The sequence below is a fragment of the Schistocerca cancellata genome, chromosome 2 (assembly GCF_023864275.1).
Source record: "Schistocerca cancellata isolate TAMUIC-IGC-003103 chromosome 2, iqSchCanc2.1, whole genome shotgun sequence".
NCBI lineage: Eukaryota > Metazoa > Arthropoda > Insecta > Orthoptera > Acrididae > Schistocerca > Schistocerca cancellata.
The window spans coordinates 74,886,012-74,910,869 of NC_064627.1; positions in this window are offsets into that span (position 1 = coordinate 74,886,012).

The window sequence follows — 24,858 nt, forward strand, 5'->3', positions numbered from 1 at the left end:
ACTGATTTTCTATACAGATGTAAATGTTGTTGGTCATAATTGCTACAATAATTGTGTATTGGGGGCCCAGAACCCACTTCGAGGAAATAAATTCGACTTGGATTGTGAATAATCTTTAGAGTGCAAATAGCATCTTATGTGATATAAATTCTTATCTCTGATGTATGGAGCCTGGTTATTTTGTAACAACTTTTATGAAATATTTTGACAGGAAAAATACATAAGTGTTGTGTGCATGTGGTATTGTGTGACAAAACTGTTCATTTTGCCTAAAGAAAAGTGCTGCCACCTCGAATAACAGTAGCATTAAATTCTATAAAACGATCTGCAACTTTGTGTCATTTACACTGCTAGACAGACAACATTGCTACATATTCCCAGGTGGAGATGTCTTTAATAAAATAACGATCATTATCTGGGAAAAGCAGTGTTTAAATAAAACTGCATGTTACATTGATATAAGTAACTAGTTTTATTGTAATCTTGCTGAAATTGTACAACACACAATCAAACCACAATACTCGCACGCCTCACTAGCGCCCAATTATTATAATTATTATTGTAATTACATTCATTATAATTTTGTAATTATTTACAGGTGTAGTGTCCCATAACAAAATATTAATATTTATGTTATTTTCTTTTCATGTATCATTGGCAGTCCAACACGGGAGAAATTACTGTACGTCTTTGTATGTCATCTCAAATGTTCTGAGGAACATCTAAGAAAAATTAAGCTGTGCTGTCCATTGACAGCTGACAAAAAGGTAGGAAGTGATGTTCATGTTTGTGGCTTGGAAGCAAGCACATGTACGTAATGACATATATATATATATATATATATATAAGTATGTAGGCTGATGCAGAAATGGCATCAGACCACCAAATACATCAACCTTCGCGCACTTCAGTGCAAGTGCTTGAGAATGTAAATACTGACAATTTATTACCCGATATTTCAAGCGAAAATGAAACTGAGGAGTTGTTAACACAAATGGAGATTCCTGCAGTTAAACAGTTAGAAGTGAATGATAATATTTCTACTGAGCAAGGGGCAGAAATTAGCAATTCTCAAGCTATGTCACTACCAAATATGCTACCATTATTACCGGTATTTGAAAAGTTCAGTATAATGGAGAAGGAAAAGGAAATCATAGACAAGAAAATGCTATAAAAGAGCTTCAAAGCAAGCTCTGGGAGCAAGAGTGTGACAGGAAACTAATGGAACAAATAAACAATATTTTTATAGAACAAGATAAGGAGATTGTCCATAGAATTAATAAGGTGTTAGTCGATTGCGATAAAGCAATTACGACTCATTTCAGCAAATAAATCAGTGCAATAAAAGCTAGTATTGAGCTGTCGGCAAATGTATCAACTTAAGTGAATAATCTTCAAACCGAAGAAGGTAAGTTAGAAACCCAATTCAAAGCTTTGGGTACTACTGTGGAGTCAATACAGAAGTACAGAAACAAGTCAGAATGGAAATAACCAAGGTATTGAACATGAAAAACCACAATTTTGAAACAATGTCAGCACACAGCATCGAGGACGCTGGTACTGACAGGCAAAGGAACAATAAAAATTTGCCAAAATCCTCTATTTCAGCGCATGAAAGACCAAGTTTCAGTAATTAACTTATATTAGCCCAGCATTTTGTTTCACCTAGAAACTCGAATTAAAATCAGGGTGTACTTGTACTAAAGTCAGTACACAGCCTGCTAATGACAACAATTCCATGTACTTAAGTACCTTAATGGATGAAGAGAGCTTAATTAAACATCGTCAATTCCATGTATTCAATGAGGAGAGTAAAAAAGAATATTCATCCCACATTTTTTATTAGGAACTTTAGAAGTGTTCTTCCTAAGTCTTGGATGGAGGAAAAGAAAATCCAGTTTGTGGTTTCACACATTTCCTGAGATGCATTGCTCTGGGCGTTGAAATCAGCCTCATAGCAACAAATAGACCGGAACTTTTAGACTCCGTGAATGTAGAAGAGGGTATCAGTGATCATAAGTCAGTGGTTGCATCAATGACTACAAGTGTAATAAGAAATGCCAAGAAAGGAAGGAAAATATATTTGCTTAACAAGAGTGATAGGGCACAAATCGCAGAATATCTGAGTGACCACCATCAAACGTTCATTTCTGAGGAAGAGGATGTGGAACAAAAATGGAAAAAATTCAGAAACATCGTCCAGTACGCCTTAGATAAGTTCGTACCGACTAAGGTCCAAAGCGAGGGGAAAGATCCACCGTGGTATAACAATCATGTACGAAAGGTACTACGGAAACAAAGAAAGCTTCATCATAGGTTTAAGAGTAGTCGAATCATAGCTGATAAGGAAAAGCTGAACGAAGCGAAAAAGAGCGTAAAGAGAGCAATGAGAGAAGCATTCAACGAATTCGAACATAAAACATTGGCAAACAATCTAAACAAGAACCCTAAAAAGTTTTGGTCATATGTAAAATCGGTAAGCGGATCTAAATCCCCTATTCAGTCACTCGTTGACCACGATGGCACCGAAACAGAGGACGACCGAAGAAAGGCAGAAATACTGAATTGAGTGTTCCGAAACTGTTTCACTGCGGAAAATCGTAACACGGTCCCTGACTTCAGCCGTCGCACAGACGCCAAAATGGAAAATATTGAAATAAACGATATCGGAATTGAAAAACAACTGCTATCACTTAGTAGCGGAAAAGCATCCGGACCAGACGAGATACCCTTAAGATTCTACAGAGATTATGCTAAAGAACTTGCCCCCTTTCTATCAGCAATTTATCGTAGATCGCTGGAAGAACGTAAAGTACCTAGCGACTGGAAGAAAGCGCAGGTCGTTCCCATTTTCAAGAAGGGTCATAAATCAGATGCGAATAATTATAGGCCTATTTCGCTTACGTCAATCTGTTGTAGAATAATGGAACATGTTTTGTGTTCTTGTATTATGACGTTCTTAGATAATACAAATCTCCTTCATCATAACCAACATGGATTCCGCAAACAGAGATCATGTGAAACTCAGCTCGCCCTATTTGCCCAAGAAATTCACAGTGCCGTAGACACTGGCGAGCAGATTGATGCCGTATTCCTGGACTTCAGGAAGGCATTTGATACGGTTCCGCACTTACGTTTAGTGAAAAAAATTCGAGCTTACGGAATATCGGACCAGGTTTGTGATTGGATTCAGGATTTCCTAGAAGAAAGAACACAACATGTCATTCTTAACGGTTCAAAATCTGCAGATGTAGAGGTAATTTCGGGAGTACCGCAAGGAAGCGTGATAGGACCTTTATTGTTTACAATATACATAAATGACTTAGTTGACAACATCGGTAGCTCCGTGAGGCTATTTGCAGATGACACGGTTGTCTACAAGAAAGTAGCAACATCAGAAGACTCGTACGTACTCCAGGAAGACCTGCAGAGGATTAATGCATGATGCGACAGCTGGCAGCTTTCCCTAAACGTAGATAAATGTAATATAATGCGCATACATAGGGGCAGAAATCCATTCCAGTACGATTATGCCATAGGTGGTAAATCATTGGAAGCGGTAACGACCGTAAAATACTTAGGAGTTACTATCCGGAGCGATCTGAAGTGGAATGATCACATAAAACAAATAGTGGGAAAAGCAGGCGCCAGGTTGAGATTCATAGGAAGAATTCTAAGAAAATGTGACTCATCGACGAAAGAAGTAGCTTACAAAACGCTTGTTCGTCCGATTCTTGAGTATTGCTCATCAGTATGGGACCCTTACCAGGTTGGATTAATAGAAGAGATAGACATGATCCAGAGAAAAGCAGCGCGATTCGTCATGGGACATTTAGTCAGCGCGAGAGCGTTACAGAGATGCTGAACAAGCTCCAGTGGCGGACACTTCAAGAAAGGCGTTACGCAATACGGAGAGGTTTATTATCGAAATTACGAGAGAGCACATTCCGGGAAGAGATGGGCAACATATTACTACCGCCCACATATATCTCGCGTAATGATCACAACGAAAAGATCCGAGAAATTAGAGCAAATACGGAGACTTACAAGCAGTCGTTCTTCCCACGCACAATTCGTGAATGGAACAGGGAAGGGGGGATCAGATTTCTTTGAGAAAATACTTTGAAAAATACATTAATATGACACAGTACTGGAAATGAACCAGTAACCACACGGGACTAGTTACAAGTATTGAAGGCCAGATTGCCAATAGATATTAGGGAGAAACTGTTTAACGTCACAGATACTGATCTTAAGGAATTTTTATCTGTGATAGATTCGTTAGAGTTAGTCCAAGAAGACCCCAGAAATAATTCTGATGCAACAAATAGTGCCAACTGTTCAAACAGAAAAGGTTCCTGGAATGGAAATAATGGAAATAGAAGCGAAGGCAGTCCCAAGAAAAACAAAAACAAAAGTTATAGCAATAGAAAGTACAGTAACGGTAAATAATAATCTGTAATAATAATAATTACCAGGAAACCAATGACTACCCCTAGCATCCGAATGGTAATCAAAGGCATTGTAGTAATGAAAATGCCAACAATAATAATAATAATTGTAATCATGGAAGACAAAATGAAAATATATCGGACAGTCCATACAAGGATAAACAAAAAAATATGTGTTGTGACAGTGAATATTGGCGACAACCAGGGCCAATTCACTGACAGCCGCAACAAAATTTTATGAATCCGGGTTAGCCAGTAAATTATGTACAGCCTACACTCATGTTGAATAACCAGTATCCAAAATTATGGGACTGAAGTAGACCACCTCCGACTGTAGAATCACAAAATGTGAAAATAGTGGTGGTATCCTGGGTGCCGAAACAAAATATAACAAAGTCAATTAGCTAATCTCGGTCCTTGTATGCCTTTGCCAGGAGACCGAGATTAAGAATGAAAGCAATAGGTCTATGCGAGAGAATGTTAATAGGATTCACTATCTGAATGATAATAAAATTGGAGATGAACTCTATCAAGACTCTGCCATTGGTGACAGAGAAGAAAAAGAAAGTATTCAGGCAAGTGTCAATGGAACAATCAATGGTGTAGCAACCATTATCCTCCTTGACATGGGTGTGAGTGTATCAGTGATGAACACACAACTTTTTAAGAAGGTGAAGCAAATAAAAAGACATGCCGATATTGCCTGATACAAATTGCAAAATTATAGGAGCGCTCCGAAACAAGGCACAAATTATAAAGTACCAGACCCAGGTTGAAGTTTACTTTGGAAGTAATAGTGTTATATGCATGTTCCTATTAATGGAAAACTTATCAGTACCGGTGTCACTGGGCCTTGAGTTTTTACAGGACAGGGAGGCTGTAATAGATTATGGTCTGGCGAAAGTGTGTACTTAAATACCAGCTGCGACAAATAATATTGAAGCTAAATCAGGAGTTTGGTGTGAGCCTTCCCCTGACAAAAGAATTAGATGTATTTGTCAGCAAACAAAAATATGATCACCCACAAAAGTATCATATTAACTGAAACAATGATGCACCCAATCATGAGTGACATCGGTGCAGCAATAGAGGAGAAAGTGGAAGAGGCAATTTGCATTGACGCTTCACAGGCTTGATAATTAATAAAATTGTTATCCAGATATCATTAAGTATTTATTGATCGACCAGGTACCATAAAAGATTATATTTATGATATGAAAGTCTGTCCCCAAAGACCTATTGCAGAGCTTCATACTCGGTCCCCTGGACAAAGAAAAATGAAGTAATGAAGAAAAACCGAAAAATGCTGGCCTTGGCAATTATTGAACCATCAAATTCACCATAAGTAGCCCTTTGTTGGCTATAGCCAAAGCAGATAAAAGTATACATTTAGTTCTCAATGTACGAGACATCAACAAGATTACAGTGCCAGTGAAAATGAGACCTGAAAACCTCGATGAACAAAATCAGAAATTTTTTGGTAAAAAATATCTGACTTCACTTGATTTTGTGTTCTTGATTCTAGCAGATCCTATTATCTAATGAATCTAGACAATATATTGCTTTTGCGTTTGGGGGCCAAAGCTACCAATTCTTCCCTTTGGGTTGAATATTAGTGCTGGTGTGTTCATAGCAGCGTTAGATAACATACTAGGACCCCAGCTATTAGATCAGGTCACAGCATACTTGGATGACCTTTTGCTAGCGACAGATACCTGAAAAGAACAAGTTTCTAGCAAGAGGAGTAACGGTGAATTTAAAAAAAATCAAACTTTACTCGACAAGAAATAAAATCCTTAGGTCACATAATATCGTCTCAAGGAATTAGACCAGATCCAAGCAAAAAGGAGCAATTGAGAATTTTCCGTACCCATGGGCGAAAAAACAACTCAAAAGTTTCATTGGGTTAGCATACTATTTTCGAAGATTTCTGACAAGTCAGCAGCTTAACAGCGAAGCATTACTAAGCCTGTTAAATATAAATGCACAATGGTGCTGGACAGCGCAGTTCACGGAAGACTATGAGAATATCAAGTAGGCACTCATTAATGTACCGATTCTCTATCAGCTGGATATATCAAAGGATTTCTTTATTGCATCAGACGCTTCAAATTATGGAATCAGGGCATGCTAAACAGATAAATGATAAACTGGAAGTCTAAATGATCGGATTTGCCAGTAGAATCTAACTTAATGTGAAGGCTCCTACACAGTGACCAAACCTGAGGCACTCGCTATAGTATTTGCTTTCAAAAAAAAAATTCAGGTACTATGTATATGGGAAGCATGTTAACGTCCTGAATGATCATCAGGCTTTGAGTTTTATGTTAACATGCAAGTTACTGCATGGACGTTTAGATCAGTGAACTCTAGCTCTACAAGAATATGACTTCAGAGTCAGGCATGTTCATGGACAACGTAGTTGCTGACGCATTACCCAGGCTGCCGCAAGGTTTACCAGTGTTTGCAGCTTTATTTGAAAGCTCCACAGACTATATGATTTTGCTGGTAAAAGACACAAAGCTAATACAAAAGACTATCTAGCGATGTGGAAAAAATTGAAGCAATGCCGAGAAAATGATCCGATGTGGAAGAACATCAAAGACATATTGCGTCAGCAAACTGACAGTGCTTTCCACCAGTATTATCGGTTAAGCAACGATATGCTGTTTTACAAATCAGACAATCCAAACAGTAACTGGCAGGTGTGTATTCCTGAAGACCTAATTTGGCTAACACATCGAACATGGGGGAATTTCGGCATTATCAAATGCACAATGAAGATAAATCAGTATTGTTACTATCCGAATTTAAAAAGAAAAATACAAGAACATTTAAGAACACGTAAAATATACCAGAAAGTGAAACCAAGCAATGTATGCAGGTACATTGAATTACATCCCATTATTGCACAATCTCCATGGCAGAGCACAACTATCGACATTGTAGGACCCCTATCAACTGCTAGAGGGGAGTTGAAATATATCTCCTAGTAATGTATGATTTGTTTACTAAATATATAAAAATGTATCCACTTCGAACATCAACTGCCAACAGTATTGGGAAAAGGTTAAAAAATGATTATATCAAGTTTGTCGGATGCCCATCTACTGTAATAACTGATAATGCTACATATTTTACTGGAGAGAGGTGGAAAGACCTTATGGAAGAACATAACATTAAACATGTCTTGATTTCACAGTTTTCTCCGAGCAGTAATCTGATCGGGAGAACTTTTAGAGAGCTAAATTTGTTCATATGAGCTCATGCCCACAATAAACACACTAAGTGGATAGAATACCTAAATAGTTTTATGGAAACCTACAACAATTTTGCTGCACATATCAACCAATTTTACACCATGGAACTCATGAATGGACAGAAGAACGAAGTAAATGAATGGGCTAAACCCATACCAAAGATCCAAGAAGAATAAATAACACATCAGGAGAAACTGCATGTAGCATTACAGAATGTAAGTCGTCAATAGCATTACAGAATGTAAGTCGTCAATCAGAGCTCTGCAAGGCAAAATTTGATAAAAAATCTTATTAACAAACAGCAATACTGTGTCAATGAATTGGTATTGCTCAGAATGCATCCCAAGGCATCACTAATTAGAAGGAAGAATAGAAAATGGCAATTATTATACGAAGGACCATTTAAAATAACCTCAATCCCACATGTTTGATGTTGTTTACTAGAACATATGAGGACAGGGAACCTAAAAGGACTATATTGTCATAGAGACATTAAGAAATATTTGCAGTAGGAACCCACTTTTAATTCCTATGTAAAGGAAATAATAAGTCTAGTGCTAATGCACAATAGCACAATTGTAAATATGTAAATAGTAGTCAGTGAAAATGTTATCATAAGTAATTTCATGAATTAATATGTACTGGTCTGTAAGATTACATGCCAGTAGTTACACTATAGTATTCATGAAATATGAATCCCAAAAGGTGAGACTTTTTATGATAAAAATTTTAATTAATCTGAAAAGGTCATTTACTTGATACAAGTTACTGAAAACCTTTCTTTTTATCTTTTCTATATAGGATATAGAAATTCCCAATATAAATTTGTATATAGGTAGATAATGTCTATTCATGTAGAGGGTAAATGAGTCAAGAATGTTTCTGTGAACATCGCCTATGTGCACACATGTAATGAATGTTAACTGTGTGTGAGTTGTGTGTCTGTCTGCATCCGCATTCACTACTGAGAGAACGTTTTCCTGTTGTCTACTGTTTCAGGTACTTTTTTCTTTACATGGTTATATTTGCTGTTTGCTCTTGTGACGTTTTTCCCTGTTAGGTGAACCGAACATGGACATCTGTCCCATAATCTGGTAATAATCCTAACAAAAATATGAATCAATGAGTATAAATGAACAGAACATGTACGTCATTAAATATGGAAATGTACTGGTATTTACACAGTTCAGTGATGATCTTATGGTCAGGCCAGTGTAGAACATTGTAGCAGTCATCTTGTTTCATACTTTTTTTGACAGTGTATCATCTTTGTTTGTTATCATGTTATTACAGTATGGAACAATGTGCACATGGACAAAAAATTAATTATTTTGTTATGTGCCATTTGTATAGTAGATTGTTGTTGTGTGGTTTATGAAACACTAGCAGCAATCAGGACATTGAAGCATGTCTCACAAGAATTATGAAAGTCTAGTGGACACATTAAAACTGTTTTCTTTTAAGTAAAGTGATGAACAGTGATTATGGAACAAATGAACGCCCATAGAGTGTTAATGTTAGCAGCAACGACATGGAAGTTAAAAAAACTGTTAACATTATTAAAATCGACGTAAAACTGTAGATCTCAAAGGTGTGACAAGTCATCTTCGTGTGACAAATGTTATGAGACATACTGTACAGCCAGTCGTGCGGCAACAATATAATGCAACGCTGTCTACACAGTGACTCACGGAAATGTTTGCTTACTGCAAGAGATAAACAAAGGACATGATGGACAACAGAATGAAAAACGGTGCAGTGTCGTACAAGTGCATAGTGAATTAAAGTTGACCATGAATCACAACATTCAAATGAGTAGTGTCAACATGCTGGACATTGACCAAAAACAACCTGTATGAATCCGTGTGAATGAAAGAGAATTTGAGATCAAAACTTCTTTCACAGGATAAATATAATAATCATCTTGTTACTCTTACCCCTCTTTTCGACATTTCATGTACCCACCTTGTACGAGAGGGATGTGGAAAGAGAGAAGCAGGACCTGCTCCAGTAGTACTTCCAGACAGCAACAGATCCAGACCAGGATGAGCCCGACGGCAGCTGACGCTCCGTCCATGCAGTCGAGGATGTTTCAGCAGTGGTCTCTATCTTCCTACGACCCAGAGGCTCGACATGGAGGCGGCTACGCCACGTCGTCGGGGAATCGTTATATGAAATTTGTTATTTGAGTTACATAAACTTTTAATTTTCACATTAAACCTCCGTAAAAGACTCTCTTGGCCTCTGATGCAACTAAATAGAAATAGAAATTTTCATGTTTTCAGAATCCAGTGAAACAAAATGTGGATGTTGGGGGGGGGGGGGAATAAGTTAATCTGGGAAGACTCCGCCGCATATTCCAAGATTGTACAGTTACTGAAGCCATTTACTCAGTCATGTCAACACTAACTGTGTCATTCATTACTCAACGTTATATCTGAACATTTGCGTGATGAAAAAAATATTTTAATCATGTGAAAGAGAACAATAACATACGTGGATACGGTGGTCTGATAAAAAAATACAATATGTAAAATAATTTTTTTTCTCAGCCCAAGGAGCAATGTAATATCTATAACTATATTTTATTCAGAACTATATTGTGTGTGGAGTTATTGTCAGTCACATAATTTTATTTCCCGTAAAAATTATATTTCAGACAATACTCATAGAAAAAGATAATAGAAATCTTCATCTTTTGTTCTCTATGATTCTTCTAGAATCCTTCTTCTTGTTCGAACTGCCGCAACGATTGGAGGGGGTTGTTGTCTTGTAGCACTGAGGTGAAACGCAATATTTGAAAAATAGAGTTTCGGTGTCATTGAAATCAATATCTGTGTTTCAATTTTTATTTTAATATGATTCTCGCCCTATTTAATGTTAAGTTTTCTGTTCAGCTACAATGGAGCACAACCGTTAGTTCTATTGATCAACAACACGAATTATTGTTAAAATGCTGAATAATGAAAGCTTAACATGGAGAAATACTTTTAAATGTTAATGCACATAGTTAAGGTACAGAAAAGATTTAACATACATTATTTGTTGAGAACAAAACAACGCCTGAACCAGATTCGATAGGTGATTGTCTTATGTTAGCCACCAACTTAGTGAAATATTGCAGTGGCAGTTTTAAATTGATTTTCTATATAGACATAAATGTTGTTGGTCATAACTGCGATAATAATTGTGTACTGGTGGCCCAGAACCCACTTCGAGGAAATAAATTGTAAATAAACTTTAAATAGTGTGCAAATAGCATCTTATGTAATATAAATTCTTGTAAATGTATGAAGTCTGCTTATTTCGTATCAACATTTATGAAATATTTTGACAGGAAAAATACATTAGTGTTGTAAGCGAGTGGTTTTGTGTGAAAAAACTGTTCGTTTTGCCTAAAGAAAAGTGCTGCCACCTCGAATAACAGTAGCATTAAATTCGATAAACGATCTGCAACTTTGTGTCATTTACACTGCTAGACAGACAACATTGCCACACATTCCCTGGTGGAGATTTCTTTAATAAAATAACGATCATTATCCGGGAAAAGCAGTGTTTAAATAAAATCGCATGTTACATTGATAACTAGTTTTATTGTAATCTTGCTGAAACTGTACAAGATGCAATTAAACCACAATACTTGCAGGCTACATCATGTTGGACACGATCTAAACTTAAAAATCATAATCTGAAACCCCAAGAACCAGAGAGCATTGCTGCACACTTTGCTGTAGGACGCTTGTTTCCCATTGTTCTTGGCAAAATATGACCAACAATGCAGGATTCAAATTTGGAGAGATTGCATCTCTCAATGCTGCTGGGCTTGCATAACGTTGCAGCTTCTTATAATATGGCTTCATATTCAGTTACACATGAATGATGCAATTACCATCAAAGCTTAGGTGTACAAAGCTAAGGAAAGCGATAATCGATACATACTGCTTTCAATAGCCATTGTAACCTGTACATGGAATTAAGAAGCAAAGTTTTCATGTTACCTGCACCTGGAATTGAGAAGTGCAGATTTCATGTTAGTAATAATTAATAGTGCACATGGTGAATTACTAGCAAAAAATACAGAAAATATTTTATTTGTTTTGATAGGACTCTCAGTCTAAATGGCTATTATTTTGAATTTACCATGGTACTAGTTCTTAAAGTCTGCCTCAATAGCTGAGTGATCAGCATGACAGAATGCCATCCATACAAGGGGCCTGGGTTCGATTCTCAGGCGGGTAGGAGATTTTCTCCAATCAGGGACTGGATGTTGTGTTGTCTTGAACGTCATCATCTCATCCCTATCGATGGGCAAGTCTAAAAAGTCTTGCACCCAGCGACCAGTCTACCCGACGGGAGGCCCTAGCCACACGACATTTCTTTTCAGTACTGGGTGATATGAGGCAAGAATTTCCATGCACTTTACTCATTTCTGACAGAAATGACTGTGATATCTTGGCTGTATTTTTCAGCTATACATAGTCACAGGTTGGACAGTTTTGTCACAAGGTATTCGTGTCAGATCTGTCGCAGTCCTACAGTATTACTTGGAACAGAATAACAGATGCTCTTAAAATGAGACTTTTCTGTACCTGGCATGTGAATAGAGCATGGTGGACCAACACCAAGAGTAAAATTCTGCACAAGGACAACGGAAATGAGGTGTTCAAGCTTGTTAAGGTATAAACGCAGAAGTTGCTATGTTTGAAAAATCGCTGCAAAAAGCACTCCTGAAGCTCTGTAAAGATCCATATACACCCGAATTTGATCATTATTCCAAGAAAAAACTATGAACAAAATGCAAAGTGTTGGGCAGATTGTCACAGGATGCAATCTGCACTCAACACAAACATGCACCTGGAGAGTATGCACAAGGCTTTGAAATATGTATGTGGTATTGCAAAGCAAGTCAAATGACTCGACAAAGTTATATCTGCATTGAACGCTTACTGTGATAATGAAAGGAATGATAACTAGTGAAGTAGAAAATGCCCGCATTATTCAGAAGTCTATTTTAATGTAGACAGTGGTTGGGAAGTACCTGCTTCAAGAATATTTGAAGTTTATCTTGTGAAAGACAATAATGTCTACTGTAAGTGTAGATTAGTGTGCAGTAAATGTGAAGTATGCATTATCTGGTATTCTTGCACATGAATTGATTACAGTATTAAATATGTGTAACAACATTCATAATCCAGAATGATATTTTCACTCTGCAGCGGAGTGTGTGCTGATATGAAACTTTCTGGCAGATTGAAACAGTGTGCCAGACCGAGACTCGAACTCGGGACCTTTGCCTTTGCCTCGAATTTTGTGTCGTGAGTTGTGCTTGGGAAGCTCAGTTGGTAGAGCACTTGCCCACGAAAGACAAAGATCTCGAGTTGCAGAAAAGTTAACGTTCATATTGTTTGCCAAATGGAGAAGGAGAGCACAGGTGTTGTTGTTGTTGTTGTGGTCTTCAGTCCAGAGACTGGTTTGATGCAGCTCTTCATGCTACCCTATCCTGTGCAAGGTTCTTCATCTCCCAGTACCTACTGCAACCTACATACTTCTGAATCTGTTTAGTGTATTTATCTGTTGGTTTCCCTCTACGATTTTTACCCTCCACACTGCCCTCCAATACTAAACTGTTCATCCCTTGATGCCTCAGAATATGCCCTACCAACCGATCCCTTCTTGAAGTAAAGTTGTGCCACAAATTTCTCTTATCTCCAATTCTATTCAATACCTCCTCATTAGTTATGTGATTTACCCATCTAAGCTTCAGCATTCTTCTGAAGCACCACATTTCGAAAGCTTCAATTCTCTTCTTGTCTAAACTATTTATCGTCCACGTTTCACTTCCATACATGGTTACAGTCCATACAAATGCTTTCAGAAACGACTTCTTGACACTTAAATCTATACTCGATGTTAACAAATTTCTCCTCTTCAGAAACGCTTTCCTTGCAATTGCCAGTCTACATTTTAAATCCTCTCTACTTCGACCATCATCAGTTATTTTGCTCTCCAAATAGCAAAACTCATTTACTAATTTAAGCGTCTCATTTCCTAATCTAATTCCCGCAGCATCACCCGATTTAATTCGACTACAATCCATTATCCTCGTTTTGCTTTTGTTGATGGTCATCTTATACCCTCCTTTCAAGACACTGTCCATTCTGTTCAGCTGCTCTTCCAGGTTCTTTGCTGACTCTGATAGAATTACAATGTCACTGGCGAAAATAAAAGTTTTTATTACTTTCCATGGATTTTAATTCCTACTCCGAATTTTCCTTTTGTTTCCTTTACTGCTTGCTCAATATACAGATTGAATAACATCGGGGTAGGCTACAACCCTGTCTCACTCCCTTCCCAATCACTGCTCCCCTTTCATGACCCTCGACTCTTATAACTGCCATCTGGTTTCTGTACAAACTGCAAATAGCCTTTCGCTCCCTGTATTTTACCCTACCTTCAGAATTTGAAAGAGAGTTTTCCACTCAACATTGTCAAAAGCTTTCTCTAAGAATACAAATGCTAGAAACGTAGGTTTGCCTTTCCTTAATCTATTTTATAAGATAAGTTGTAGGGTCAGTATTGCCTCACGTGTTCCAACATTTCCATGAAATCCAAACTGATCTTCACCGAGATCAGCTTCTACCAGTTTTTCCATTCGTCTGTAAGGAATTCGCATTAGTATTTTGCAGCTGTGACTTATTAAACTGATAGTTCGGTGATTTTCACATCTGTCAACACCTGCTTTCTTTGTGATCGGAATTATTATATACTTCTTGAAGTCCGTGGGTATTTCGCCTGTCTCATACATCTTGCTCAATAGATGTTAGAATTTTGTTAGGCCTGGCTCTCCCAAGGCTGTCAGTAGTTCTAATGGAATGTTGTCTACTTCTGGGGCCTTGTTTCGAATTAGGTCTTTCAGTGCTCTGTCAAACTCTTCACGCAGTATCGTATCTCCCATTTCATCTTCATCTACATTCTCTTCCATTTCTATAGTCTTGTCCTCAAGAACATCGCCCTTGTATAGACCCTCTATGCACTCGTTCCACCTTTCTGCTTTCGCTTCTTTGCTTAGAACTGGGTTTCCATCTGAGCTCTTGATATTCATGCAAGTGGTTCTCTTTTCTCCAAAGGTCTCTTTAATTTTCCTGTAAGCAGTATCTATCTTACTCCTAGTGATATGCACTTTTACATCCTTACATTTGTCCTCTAGCCATACCTGCTTAGTCATTCTGCACTTCCTGTCGATATCATTTTAGATACGTTTGTATCCCTTTTTGCCTGCTTCATTTACTGCATTTTTATATTTTCTCCTTTCATCAATTAAATTCAATATCTCTTCTGTTACCCAAGGATTTCTATTACCCCTCGTCTTTTTACCTACTTGATACTCTGCTACATTCACTATTTCGTCTCTCAAAGCTACCCACTCTTCTTCTACTGTATTTCTTTCCCCCATTCTGCTTATACAGGTCCCATCTCCTCAAATTCCCACCTTTTTGCAGTTTCTTCAGTTTTAATCTACAGTTCATAACCAATAGATTGTGGTCAGAGACTACATCTGCCCCTTAAATGTCTTACAATTTAAAATCTGGTTCCTGAATGTCTGTGTTACCATTATATAAACTATCTGAGACCTTCAAGTATCTCCAGGCTTCTTCCATGTATACAACCTTCTTTTATGAACCTTGAACCAAGTGTTAGCTATGATTAAATTATGCTCTGTGCAAAATTCTATCAGACGGCTTACTCTTTCAATCCTTACACCCATTCCATATTCATCTACTACGTTTCCTTCTCTTCTTTTTCCTACTATCGAGCTCCAGTCACCCATGACTTAAATTTTTGTCCCCTTTCACTATCTGAATAATTTCTTTATCTCATCATACATTTCATCAATCTCATCTGCGGAGTTAGTTGGCATATAAACACTACTGTGGTGGGTGTGGGCTGCATGTCTATCTTGGCCACAATAATGCGTTCACTATGCTGTTTGTAGTAGCTTACCCTCATTTCTATTTTCCTATTAATTATTAAATCTACTCCTGCATTGATGATGATGAAGTCCCATACTCCAAGGAGTCTAGGGAACGATGCAGGAGACCCAAACCGCCGGCTAGGCAAGGTCCTAGTGGAGGTGGTTTGACATTCCCTTCCTCTGTCCGTAATGGGGATGTAGGATGATGGATGATGATGAAGACAACACAACACCCAGTCATCTGAAGGCAGGGAAAATCCCTGACCCCACTGGGAATCGAACCCGGAACCCCATGCTCGGGAAGGAAGAATGCTACTGCAAGACCACAAGCTGCACTACCCCTATTTTATTTTGTATTTATAACCCTGTATTCACCTGACCAAAAGTCTTGTTCGTCCTGCCACCGAACTTCACTAATTCCCACTACATCTAACTTTAACTTATCCATTTCCCTTTTTAAATTTTCTAACTTACCTGCCCAATTAAGAGATCTGACATTGCACACTCTGATCCGTAGAACGCCAGTTTTCTTTCTCCTCATAACAATGCCCTCTTGAGTAGTCCCTGCCCGGAGATCCAAATGGGGGACTATTTGACCTCTGGAATATTTTACCCAAGAGGACGCCATCATCATTTAACCATACAGTAAAGCTGCATGCCCCCGGGAAAAATTACGGCTGTAGTTTCCCCTTGCTTTCAGCCGTCGCAGTACCAGCACAGCAGGGCCATTTTGGTTAGTGTTACAAGGCCAGATCAGTCAATCATCCAGACTGTTGCCCCTGCAACTACTGAAAAGGCTGCTGCCCCTCTTCAGGAACCACACATTTGTCTAGCCTCTCAACAGATACCCCTCCGTTGTTATTGCACCTACGGCTATCTGTATTGCTGAGGCACGCGCGTCTCCCCACCAATGGCATGGTCCATGGTTCATGGGCGGGGGGGGGGGGGGCAGAGGTGATAACCCATTACAAAATTATGACCTATCAGAAGCACGTCTTAACAATGCTGGAGATGTATCTGTGATTAATTAGAGGGTTGCAACTTTAGACTGAGAAACTGTAAATGCTAACTACAGTGCCCAAGAAGCACTATCAGATGAGAAGAAAAAATTATTTGAATGCTGCTAGAATGTTGCCTAGCCAAAAAATGGTGACATCGTCGATGGTAATAGTAGATACTTCTTGAACCCATAACAGCAGTTCTTTCACTAGCCCAGAAAGCAGTCACAAGAGAAAACTTGTGCCACAGAGGAAGCCATTTTCTAAAAACAAAACAGATCATCATGCCACATCCTATAGCAATGTCTGCAGCTATGTTCTCAAGTTCTTGTGATATAAGATTCAAATGATTTAAGTCTAAATCGTCTTCAACACATAGTTATCAAGGCACCTTAGACTCAGCTTCAAATGTACACATCACACACTTCAACCTCTTCTCCTGCTGCATTATCCCATGAATATTTTGTTGGTGGCGGTTTAAACTTCTTTTGCAAGTAACTCTTCTCGCTTTTATAGCACTGGTAGGAACATGAAGGTTCAATATGTAACATGAGGTACTATTTCGTTCAGCTGCTGTGGGTGCGCTTTGTAAATATGCCGCCTCAAAGTCTTCAGGTAATTATATTCGTTTCCACAAAATTCACACTTAAATGCACTTATTTAAAATAATTTTAACTACGCAACACTGCTAGTACAAGTAACTGTGGTAAAAAACGTGGACTACAAACAGGGGAGGAAAAAGCAAATACTCTCACTGCAACTCACTGAAAAAGGCGACGAACAAACGCTCACGCTGTAAAACATGGCAGACAAGCAAATGGTGACTTTGAAAATCACTAAAAAAAGCCAGCAATAAATAAATGCTCTTGCAGTAAAGTTAACTTAATAAAAACAGATGCCCCACACAGTGATGATGACCAAAGACCGTGCGCAACTGCGCAGTGACGACAGCCAAAGACCATGCAATATGCGCACATGGCGGGGACCACAGTCTTTATCCTCGATTGTTCTGGTCATGGAGTTTTATCTTCATGGTTCGGTTAGCATAAGGGATAGGTGTGGAGGGGTTGAATGGGTGGGACTTGTTCCATGTTGGGAGCTGTCGCTGGCGATTCCTGGGCTGTCGCTAACATTATGTCTTGTATGTGCTCAGAGCGGCAGTCGATCAAGCGTGTGAGAGGATACGATTTGTGTAATAACTGTTAAAAGTTTTTGATAATGACGAATTTCTCGTTCACTGTATCAAGAAAAAGGTATGTCATGATTAGTTATTACATTACTGTTAGTTAAATTTAAGTTATAGATAATATTGTAATATATATTGTCTCATTAGTTCCAGTGTATCGTATTTAAAGGACTTAAAATCACTTAGTCTTGTACAAAAAGGTGTGCATTATTCAGGAACACACATTTTCAATAACTTGCCAGCAGCCATGAAAAGCTTAACAACCAATGAAGTTCAGTTTAAGAGAAGCCTAAAGGATTTATTGGTGGCCAACTCCTTCTACTCCATTGTTGAATTTCTCAGTAGAACCAATTGATTTGTGTGTGTGTGTATATATATAAGTACAAGATAACTTCTGCACAATTTCAGTGCAGTTATGTGTTCATTGTAAATAAGTGTGTATGTATGTAGGTGTGTGTGTGTGCGTGTGTGTGTGCGTGTGTGTGTGTGTGTGTGTGTGTGTGTGTGTGTGTGTGTGTGTGTGTGTGTAAGTAAAATCTAACTTCTGCACCATTTCAGTGCAGTAATGTGTTTATTGTAAATAAGTATTATAGTAGTATTACACGTTTATTACATTATAAATAAATAAAAAACTTTTTTATTTTCAATTCAGTGCATTAGTATTTGTAAAATGATTCTTTCACATAGTGTTCATTAAAAATGACGATCATTCCACTTGAGACCTGTGGAATGAAAAAGTAGCTTATTTGTTTGAGTTGTAAATATTTGTCATGTATTGATGTTTTTCTGACATGTTCTACATCCTGGAGGACCTCCTCACTAAGGGTCAATTGGAATGAAAGTAAATCTAATCTAATCCAATCTATAATAACATATTTTTGCAAAATATAATTTTTATTTTGTTTTATTCTTTCCATAGCTACACAAGTTCTTTGCATAAAGGTTGTTTCCACTCTCCTGATGTACTCTGCTATATTTGTGGAGAATATACTCTGCAAGAACAATGGAAGAACATCACTGACTTTGTGAAACAGGCCTGTCTTGCTTATTTTAGGATTAAACTGGGAGACCAAGATAAACATTGGGCTCCTCCTAAAGTTTGCAAAAACTGTGTCGACTATTTATGACTGTGAACTAATGGTAAACGAAGGGGTTTAAACTTTGGAGTGCCAAGGGTGTGGCGAGAGCCAAAAACCCACCATAATGATTTTTATTTTTGCATTGTCAATGTAAAAGGCTTCAATAGCTACAAGAAGCACAAGTGGAAATATCCCCATTTAGAATCAGGAAAGCGATCTGTGCCAAATAGCGATGACATTCCTGTACCAGTGTTCACCACTCTGCAAAACTACTTCCTTCAGATGATGATTTACAGGACTTGAACACAAGTAGTAGTGAATCTGAATACGAAGAAAGTTCCAGAAGACATCAGCTCTTGAGTCAGGAAGAGCTTAACGATTTGAAAAGAGACCACAATCTTTCTAAACAGTCTTCTGAACTCTTGGCATCTAGACTAAATGAGAAGAATTGTCTACAACCAGGAATTAAAATCACAGCTTACTGGACAAGAGAAGAAGATCTACTTCTGTACTCCACTGAAGATGATGCACTTGTATACTACAGTGACATCCCTGGTTTACTAATAATAGTGGAACTACCAAAATATCAACCTCAAGACTGCAGGCTTTTTATCGACTACTCAACCAGAAGCCTATAATGTGCGTTGTTGCATAATGATAGCTGCTATGCATCCATTCCAACTGATCACTAGATGAAACTTCGTGAGGAATACAAAAGTATCCAGATGATTCTCCAGAAACTTCGTTATAGTCAACACAAATGGCCTACCCGTGTTGATTTAAAAATGGTAAAGTTTTTGCTTGGACAGCAAAGTAGACACACAAAATTCTCTTGCTTTATCTACATGTGGGACAGCAGAGCAAAGCATGATCACTGTGAAACAGGTTCATGTCATCAAGAGGTAGCTTTTCTGCAGGAGCAGCTAATATTCTAGAACAACCATTAGTTGAAAAGGACTAAATCGTTCTTCCACCACTTCATATCGAGCTTGGTCTAATGAAGCATTTTGTGAAAGCATTGGACACACACACACACACACAGATATATATATATATATATATATATATATATATATATATATATATATATATATATATATATATATATATATATATATATATATATATAGGGTGGTCCATTGATCGTGACCGAACCAAATATCTCACGAAATCAGCGCCAAACGAAAAAACTACAAAGAACGAAACTTGTCTACCTTGAAGGGGGAAACCAGATGGCGCTATGGTTGGCCCGCTAGATGGCACTGCCATAGGTCAAACGGATATCAATGGCGTTTTTTTTTAAATAGGAACCCCCATTTTTAATTACATGTTCTTGTAGTATGTAAAGAAATATCAATGTTTTAGTTGGACCACTTTTTTTGCTTTGTAATAGATGGCACTGTAATAGTCACAAACATATGGCTCACAATTTTAGACGAACAGTTGGTAACAGCTAGGTTTTTTAAATTAAAATACAGAACATAGGTACGTTTGAACATTTTATTTCGGTTGCTCCAATGTGATACATGTACCATTGTGAACTTATCATTTCTGAGAACGATGCGTGATTACCTGTAAATACCACATTAATGCAATAAATGCTCAAAATGATGTCCGTCAACGACAATGCATTTGGCAATATGTGTAACAACATTCCTCTCAACAGCGAGTAGTTCGCCTTCCGTAATGTTCGCACATGCATTGATAATGCGCTGCCGCATGTTGTCAGGCGTTGTTGGTGGATCACGATAGCAAATATCCTTCAACTTTCCCCACAGAAAGAAATCCGCGGACGTCAGATCCGGTGAACGTGCGGGCCATGTTATGGTGCTTCGACGATCAATCCACCTGTCATGAAATATGCTATTCAATACCGCTTCAACCGAACGCAAGCTATGTGCCGGGCATCCATCACGTTGAAAGTACATCGACATTCTGTCATGCAGTGAAACATCTTGCAGTAATGTTGGTAGAACGTTACGTAGTAAATCAGCATACATTGCACCATTTAGATTGCGATCGATAAAATGGAGGCCAATTATCCTTCCTCCCATAACGCTGCATCATACATTAACCCACCAAGTTCGCTGATGTTCCACTTGTCGCAGCCATCGTGGATTTTCCGTTGCCCAATAGTGCATATTATGCCGGTTTACGTTACCACTGTTGGTGACTGAAGCTTCGTCGCTAAATAGAAGGTGTGCAAAAAATCTGTTATTGTCCCGTAATTTCTCTTGTGCCCAGTGGCAGAAAATGTTCAAAGTCGTTGCCATGCAATTCCTGGCGCATAGAAATATGGTACGGGTGCAATCGATGTTGATGTAGCATTCTCAACACCGACGTTTTTGAGATTCCCGATTCTCGCGCAGTTTGTCTGCTACTGATGTGCGGATTAGCTGCGACAGCAGCTAAAACACCTACTTGGGAATCATCATTTGCTGCAGGTTGTGGTTGACGACGTTTTACATGTGGCTGAACACTTCCTGTTTCCTTAAATAACGTAACTATCCGGCCAAAGGTCCAGACACTTGGATGATGTCGTCCAGGATACCAAGCAGCGTATATAGCACACGCTCGTTTTGATCACAATAGTCATACATCAACACGATATCGACTTTTCCGCAATTGATAAACTGTCCATTTTAACACGGGTAACGTATCACGAAGCAAATACTGTCCACACTGGCGGAATGTTACGTGATACCATGTACTTATACATTTGTGACTATTACAGCGCCATCTATCACAAACCGATAAAAGTGGTCCAACTGTAACATTCATATTTCCATAGGTACTACACGAATATGTAATTAAAAATGGGGATTCCTATTTAAAAAAAAAAAACGCAGTTGGTATCCGTTTGACCTATGGCAGCATCATCTAGTGGGCCAACCAGTTATGAATTGCATTGAAGCATCTGCCTGGAGCAGTTTTGTCTCTGTTGTCAACAATTTCTTGGGTAGCCACAAAGCACATAATGCTGAGGAACTGGTGCGAAACATGTCAGAAACTTGAAAAGCTAAGGGGTACATGAGCATTAAGATTCACTACCTCCACAGCCATCTTGTAGATTACTGGACAATCTTGGTGACTACATCGAGGAACAAGGTGACAAATTTCATCAAGATTTGAAGGTGATGGAAGAACGATATCAAGGTAGATGGGACAAGCACATGATAGCAGACTACTGCTGATATCTTCAGCGTGACTGTCCTGACGATGAACACAAGAGAAAATCATAGAGGCGGAGTTTTTCCATAAGCTAATTGTTATGTTTTTAGAAGATTGGTTGTTTTCTCCTTTCTTCTTTTATCACATGCTGAATCAACAATGAAACTCCATTTTTGTGATCCACTTCATATGTTTTTCTCATTTTCATTTGACTGTGTATACAACGTATCTTATATTTTGAATTTCTATTCGTTTGTTTATCTACATATTGTAAGTTACCACAATAAATAGATCGAATCTAGCAAAACGAGTGACACATTCGAATTCAAGGCCATAAAGTTACCCCATTTCACTGCCAATTAATTGGTAACAAAATCACTGTTGACCAGTGTAATCATAGACTATAGATAACAATATACTGCACATGACATCATTACACTGAAACCAACTTCTAAGTCACATGACTTGGAGCAGAATGCACAGTTTCTGTTATCACGCACTATGTGGAGTGAAGTTGGCAGTTACAGTTTTTCTCCTTTATATCTGAAATCAAGTACTGACTTTAAGAAGAACACAATTTTTCTTATTGCTATTACACATATACTAGTGTCCAGAATACCTGATTTCTCCGAAACTCCTAATATCAGTGCGGTGATTATCGTTTTTACATGTCATCAGGTGAAACATACTGAGCAATTAGGGCCAACTGAAGAATAGGATACAAGCTGTCGGCTTTTACCAATATCGTCATGATTTACTCATTGATATCAATGTCTTTATTTTTGAGCCATAGGTAATAAACTGATTACTTTCTATGCCAAGGCGCCATCATTGTAAACTGAAATAAATGAATGTATTTTTAAAAGACAGCACTAGATATTTTGTACGATTTTTGTTGCTTATATTAATTTGAACCATTTGTTTGTTCGAATTCATTGAGTACTTATTTTCATTCTTAGTCAGTTTGAGATATTTTTGAAGAAATGTTTTTCATTCTGCACTATTTTGATCTTTTGATTTTATTTTATTTATTTATTTTCGAGTTCCTTGGATCCTTGACATGAATGTATCGCTAGTATGTAGAATGTGTCAGGTTATTACAGTAATAGCCACATGTAGATGATCATGAGGCAACCAATTTAACATATATAAGCAGATACAAGAAAAAGGATATCCACATGTCAAACAATTACACACAAAAATTCAGATAACAACACAGATAATGATACAGTAATGACATAGGTGATTGTATAAATAATAGTGCATTAATGATATAGATGATTACATAAACAAATTTAAAGTAATTAATCTAAAAATATTCTGCCAACAGCTGATATGCTAACCTACATAATCAGTTCTGTTAGAAATGTATGAAATTAAACACAAATTCAAGAAGTATCACACACTGTTAAAGAATTCCTGTAAAGAATAGAAAGAATTATCCAAAAGATAAAGTTTTAGCACTGTTTTGGATTTAGTAAGATCCCCAGTGACTGATTTGAAATGGACAGGAAGTTTATTGAACACTTTTATACTTGAATAATGAATTCCTTTCTGTACCATGCTGAGATTTTTTAAATCTTTGTGAAGATCATGTTTTCTTCTTGTAATGTGATCATGGTATGCACTTTTCATTTTGTAAATTACATAATTTTTGTTCAGGAAGCACATTAATGACAAGATGTACTGACAAGGCATGGTGACGATCCCCAGCTGTTTGAATAAATTTCTGCAAGATGATCTAGGATGCACTCTACTCATAATCCTGATAACTCTCTTCTGTGCAACAAAGACTTTATTTTCTTGTGGATAATTTCACCAGAATATGATGTCGTATGTCATAAATGAATGGAAATAACCAACATATGCAGTTTTGATTGTTTCCATGTCACAAACAGATGCAATTGAGCGAATGGCAAATGCTGCTGAATTTAGTCTTTTGCATAGGTCAGTGATATGGACAGACCGGTTTAGTTTATTAGCAAAATGTAAACCCTGAAATCTGGAAGATACAACTTTCACTATTTCTTTGTCTCCACATTTTATTTCAACATTTTCCAATTTTTTGTTTACTGTTTGAAACTGAATGAAATGAGTCTTATTAACATTGAGGGACAGACCATTTGAAGTGAACCAATCTAGAACTTATTGGAATATAGTGGTCGCAGTGTTCTCTAGACTGCAGTTGGGTACCTTGTCAGACATAATGGTTGTGTAATTTGCAAATAGGGTGAAGTGTTCTTCTTGGGTCACACACCATGGGAGGTCATTTAAAAAGATTAAGAAAAGTAAGGGACCAAGCACAGAGCCCTGCGGCACTCCACATTTTAATGTACACCAATCAGAGGTGGCAGATGCCTTTGCACAACTGTTCAATACTACATTCTGATTTCTGTTGTCTAGATACACTCAAAGTCACTTCCCTGCTTTATCTTTTAAGCCATAATGCTCAGCCTTCCTTAGTAGAATCTTGTGATCTACACAGTCAAATGCTTTTAACAGATCACTAAAGATTCCAACTGGTTACATTTTCTTGTTTATTGATTCAAGGAGTTGGCTGACAACTGAGAAAATGGCTTGTTCAGTTGAAACACCCTTTTGAAATCCAAACTGATTTTTACTAAGGATGTTATATTTATTAAGGTGAGCCTTGATTCTATTGTACATAAGTTTCTCAAGGATTTTTGAAAGACTTGTTAACAATGAAATTCGGCGGTAGTTAGAAACTTCTGCTTTATTAC